Source organism: Ruditapes philippinarum, unplaced genomic scaffold (assembly GCF_026571515.1).
Source record: "Ruditapes philippinarum isolate M1 unplaced genomic scaffold, ASM2657151v2 ctg793_1_1_1_1, whole genome shotgun sequence".
Classification (NCBI taxonomy): Eukaryota; Metazoa; Mollusca; class Bivalvia; order Venerida; family Veneridae; genus Ruditapes; species Ruditapes philippinarum.
In genome coordinates, this window is record NW_026862034.1 from 218,166 (window position 1) to 223,740 (window position 5,575).

The 5,575-nt window shown below is 30.5% G+C and overlaps 1 long non-coding RNA gene across 1 annotated transcript; it reads left to right on the forward strand.

The window, feature by feature from the left end:
- Positions 1 to 1,119: 1,119 nt before the first annotated feature.
- On the forward strand, positions 1,120 to 4,546 carry LOC132717727 (uncharacterized). The gene is made up of 3 exons (XR_009623984.1): positions 1,120 to 1,322; positions 2,564 to 2,675; positions 3,733 to 4,546. It is a non-coding gene; the product is annotated as an uncharacterized LOC132717727 (long non-coding RNA).
- The last annotated feature ends 1,029 nt before the right edge of the window (positions 4,547 to 5,575 follow it).

A 5,575-nucleotide genomic window follows, 5' to 3' on the forward strand; every position in this document is an offset into this window, starting at 1 on the left:
TTAAAAAAACCAAAAGAAAACTTTTGGGAAGATGAACATTTCCTTTGTAATTTTTTCAAAAAAATTTTTAAAATCAATGTGTTCAAAGGACCTTAAAACATTTTATAAATTCTTTAAATTTTTGGGTTTTTGTCACATAAAAAGAAAGGGGTGCCAAAATGTTTGGCTAAATTTTTCCGTTTTTAGTAGTCCTTTTAAACCCCCATTTATTTCGTAGACCATAAAGCTCTATGACATTTTAAAAATTTTTTTTCCAGTACATTTTTTAAATGAAAATTAAAACAAAAAATAAAAAAAATTTAAAAATAAAATTTCCCCCCAAAAAATTTGTAGACATTTTTTTTTATCTATTTTTATTTCCTTTTTGCCAAATTTCAAAATTTAAAAAACCTTTTAAAATTGTTTAAAAGTCTAGAAAAAAAAAGCTGTAGACCAAACGGGGTTTTGTTAAAATTTCAAATCCTTTGAAAACTTTGGGAAAAAACTTTCAAAAAATTTTTTTTAAAAGAAAATTTAAAAAATGGCAAATTCAAAATTTCCCTTCCCAAAATTCGCAAAAGTAAAAATTTTATGTTTTAATGGCTTTAACGTTTTTTTTGTTTTTTCGTAAAAAGTTCTTTTTAAAATTTTAGGTATAATTTAAAGATTGTCCGTGTACAAAACATTACAAACATAATGGCATTTAAATATATTCAGAAATTCAAAGACAAATTACAAGACAAAATAAATATACGTACACGTATATTTTTCCAGTTTATATAAATAACGAAGTTATAAAATGTGTTATGTAATTTTGTTAATAAAATATTTGGTTTTCGTGTGTTTTTATTCAATAAAATGTGTATTTAGTGTTATTAATTTATGTAATTAACAAATGAAATATAAAATGGAAAAAAGTTTTCCATCAAGAGTTTGAAAACAAATGTGAAAAAAAATTGTATTTGAACACGTGGCGAATCGTTATTTAACTGTGGCGAATCGTTATTACTCTGTGTCGAATCGTTATGTGGCGAATCGTTAGTGTGGCGAATCGTTACATTACCATAGTGCTTGACGGCTTGCAAATATTTAACTTACTCATCCGCCTTATCATCACATTTTTTTGTATTATATTCCAGAATTTTTGAAAAAAGACATTATTTATCGGATAAATTTTGTAGTTTATAATTGCAAAGTGGATATTGAAATAGAATTAGCCAGAGATGTAGATAATCTATTCGTCTCTGAATTAGCCGATAATTAGGTTAAATGAATCCGACAACTTCCGGTATATTTTTCGACCTACTTCACGAGCATAATTATCAGCCTGTTAAGCTCATAAGGTATGTTATAAAGCAAAATATGTTATGAATTTGATGACTAATAATATTAAGTTTATTTATTGATGCCAATTTGTTTCCGAGGACTAAAACTTTCGTAAATAATTTCGAAGTAATTTGGAGATCTCGAGTCTTTCGTACCCAAGACATTTCGATCATACTTAGACTGCAAAACCGACAGATTTTACAAATTGATATTACACAGATGTCTGCCTTTACAGGAAAACCGGCATATACGCCTACAATTTTTTGGTCTTGTCACGGCCGTTACGTCTCTACCAAATGGGGCACATTCTTGAATATTTCAGAATAATTTTATTTTGACCTTTATAAATTATTATATCTATTTAAAGTCTAGTCATTTCATTTTGGGTCATCTTTTTACAATTTGAATAACTATTCTGGAAAAACGAAGTGCGCAAATGATCTAAAAGTTTGTACAAAGATTAGTGTTCTAAACATTCATCAAATGGTACATTTATCTGGAAAAAATATTTCAGTCCCATCATGACAAAATACCTCAATGGAACCCCTTTAAATTGAATTACACTTTTTTTAAATGTATGGGTAAATTCCATTTTCAGTGGTTGAAATTTTTCCTCTTTTCTGATTAATCAAGCTATAGTTTCCCATTTATAAAGCCACAGGTTGTTTTGAAAGTTGAAAAAAAAAATCACTGCCACCTTGATAATTGTTAACCTGAAAAATCTTCAGGCACTTAAAGGGATTTGAACCCCAGACCTCTTGATTACAAGGCAGACACACAACCATGTCGCGAAAATGTCAACACAACAGCAAGACTGTTGGAAATGATCTATACCTGTTCTCAATACATGGTTGAAGTAATTTATCAGTGTTAATTAGACATTTTATAATTATGATTTAACAATTTTTGACACTACTGATATTCACATTTTTTTCACAAATCTACATGTAAAAAAAAGATATCATAATAAAATGATAGAACATTTTCTATTTTAGTGGTAATACTGTGGAGTAATATGAAGAATATTATTAATATTTTATTATCATAAATTTTTCAAATTTTAATTATGTCATTACATGCTGTACACAATCATATTATAGTGTTAACATATATATTCATTGTGTAGACACATATATACATTGTATATACCAGAGACGTTAAAATACATAAAATGTATTTATATGTCTCTGTATATACACACACTAAGAGAGTAGTATTGGATGATTTTGAAATGAAATCTCTAAATTGATATTTTCAGGGAAATAAAAGATTATTTACTTTAATATTCACTTGGAAAGGCTGGTACATGTAGCTAGAAAAAAGTACAGTATAAGATTAAAGAAAGACTAGAAGATTATTACAAACAACAGGTACTTATATAATATTTAATGTATATTTCACAAACCAAACTGTTTTCCAAAAAAAATTAATGAAAACATGCATTTTTACCAGTGTCACCACGGGTCAGATTAACAGACCCATTCCCAGTGGCAAATAATGCCAAATATGCTTTTTTTCTTTTCCAAGTTTAGAAAAAAATCATAAGTCAAAATTCCCGTTATCAAAGCTGACAATTTTTCTTCATTCCATTTCAATCCAATATGGTACCAGACAGATGATGTTCAAAAACACATTCCATTGTCAATTTTTTATGTATTTTTATGTATTTTTTATGCTTTGAATGATATACAATTTGTTGGATTAACAACTTTGTACATGGTACTAAATATTTTTCCCAATCAAGATGCAAAATTTCTTAACCCATTACTTCATGAGCATTTTGTGAAAAATGGCTGTTTTCATTGAAAAGTCTCCCGTTACAAGTTCAAATTGCTATAATACTATAAAAACTGCTTCAACACTAATCAAACTTGGCACAAATGTTGACTGGACCATTGCCCTTGCAACAACATGCTCAGGCTTAAATTTTCTGTTACCATGGCAACGAGGGGACATCTCAAAATTGCCCAAAATCACTATTTTGCCTCGATTTTTTCAATCAAAATTGATTTCAAAGTGATGCCACTTCTCAATGGATTGAGATATAGTCAAATGCTTTTCAGCGTTGGTTACACATTACCTTATGATCAATCTGGGGTCATTTACAGCCTCTCACAAGTCCAAAATTTTCTTGGCATCATGCTTAGAATGGTATCACACAGGTCAGTAAGACCGGTGTACACAATGTACTGTCTGCACATATGTGTCAGAAAAAATATCACAAAAAAGGAATTTAGTATTACTATATGAGTATTTATTAAAGAAATTGTATTTCAAATATATTTAAATAGTATTATTGAAAGTCATTTTGTATGACTGACACACAAATCTAGTGCTCTGCATTATAAATGTAAGAAGAGACAAATAAGATAAGCATTTTTTTGCAAATTATTGCACTTCATATAATTTTTATTGCTTTTTTTTAAGGTGGACATGTGTCACTGTCAAGCGAATGAAGATAAGCATCACACTCGGTGGGAATCTCCAGTTTCCAGATGTAGTGATCATAACTGTATAGGCACCATTAACACTTTGGACTAGTTGGAGTATTTTAGAGGGCTAGTCTGAATTGAATCCCCTGTCAATAGTAAAGGCCAGTCATGAACATTGTGTTGAAGGAAAATGTTAAAACTCGGATTTTCCGCTTAACCAATCATTACTTTACCTTATATTCAGTGCGGTAATGTAGGAAATGGTTACTTTCTGGAACGGAGCTGTCAATTATTTTTAATTTTTTAGCTTGTTAGTGTTATCGTCGGACAGTTGTGAAGTAAAGACATCGCAGTTTGACTGTATACAAGTTGCCTTAAAGAAAGTATGTCGAAATCTTAACAGTTATTCGTTGATTTTGTAGAAATTGACCAGAATTCACCTTTGTTTACACGCATCGCTTGGACGTCGAAAACGACATGCAATGACATTTCAGTGAAATTTGGAAACTTGCTCGTATTTTGGAGCATTTTGTAGGATTTCGATGAAGTAAAAAGTGTTTATGATAGGATACATTATTCCTAGAGACAACCACAAAGATAAAATAGTGATCTGGTGTATTTTTACCGAACAGTTCTTGTTTGTTTTGCATGATATTTTTCTCTCGTTAGGGACCTTTATTCTTTATATATAGTATTATGAGCGTATATGGGTAAATGTGGTATATAGTGCCTGTGGTTTTAACATGTATCTTAGCTTGCCTGGTGTAATGATAAGTAATAAACCTGAGAATTGAAACTATGAGAATAAATTGTTGTTATTAGTCCCCTTCTATTTTCATTAAGAGGGGACTAAAGGCTGACCCATTTCTGTATGTCAATGAAAGCTGAATTTTGCTATAACTTAAATGGTACAAAAGTAAGGTTCATCATACTGGTATCTGATATAGAACTATACAGAGATTTAGCATGTTATTATAATTTATGCTCCTGAAAGGGAGAGAATATAGTTGCGGTCTTAACCATCTGTCGGTATGGACTCAAGTAATATTATGGATAAATATCTGTGTTCATTCCATACAGACTTGTACTTTTGGGAAAAAGGGTTGCTCATGGGAGGAAAATATGTTTTTAATGGTGTTTTTGAGATTTTAGTTGATAAAGGAAAAAAAACATAGTCTGTACTTAGGAAGACATTTGTCCTTCACACTCTTGTCCGAAATATGAATATAACTAAATATGTATTGAAGGGATTTTATGTAAACTTCACAAAGTGATAGAGACTTTTAAGAGGAAGTGCAATGTTCAAGAAACATAACTCTACCTTGCTTCATGTTTTAATTATATCCCTTAAGTTAAAAATGCTTATTCCAAACTATCACTGAATCTGCATCAACTTGAACGACTCGAATTTTCCAATGTGTCAAAGAACCATAACTCCATTCCTTAGTTTTTAGCTCACCTGTCACAAAGTGACAGGTCAAGCTTTTGTGATCCCTTTTCGTCCGGCCGTAAACTTTTACTTTAAATGACATCTCCTCATAAACCACTACGCTAATTTCATCCAAACTTCACAAGAATGTTCCTTTGGCTGTCACCTTTAAAAATTGTGCAAAGAATTTAATTCCATGCTGAACTCTGGTTGCCATGGGAACCGAAAGTAAAAAACTTTAAATATCATCTTTAAAAAAACCCTAAGAGCTACAGCTTAGATATTTGGCTTGAAACATCCTTTAGTGAGTGTCTACCAAGTTTTTTAAATAAAAGCCCTGGGGTCAAAATTGGCCCCGCCCCAGGGGTCATTGATTTTCCCTATGTGCATATAGTAAAAACTTTATAAA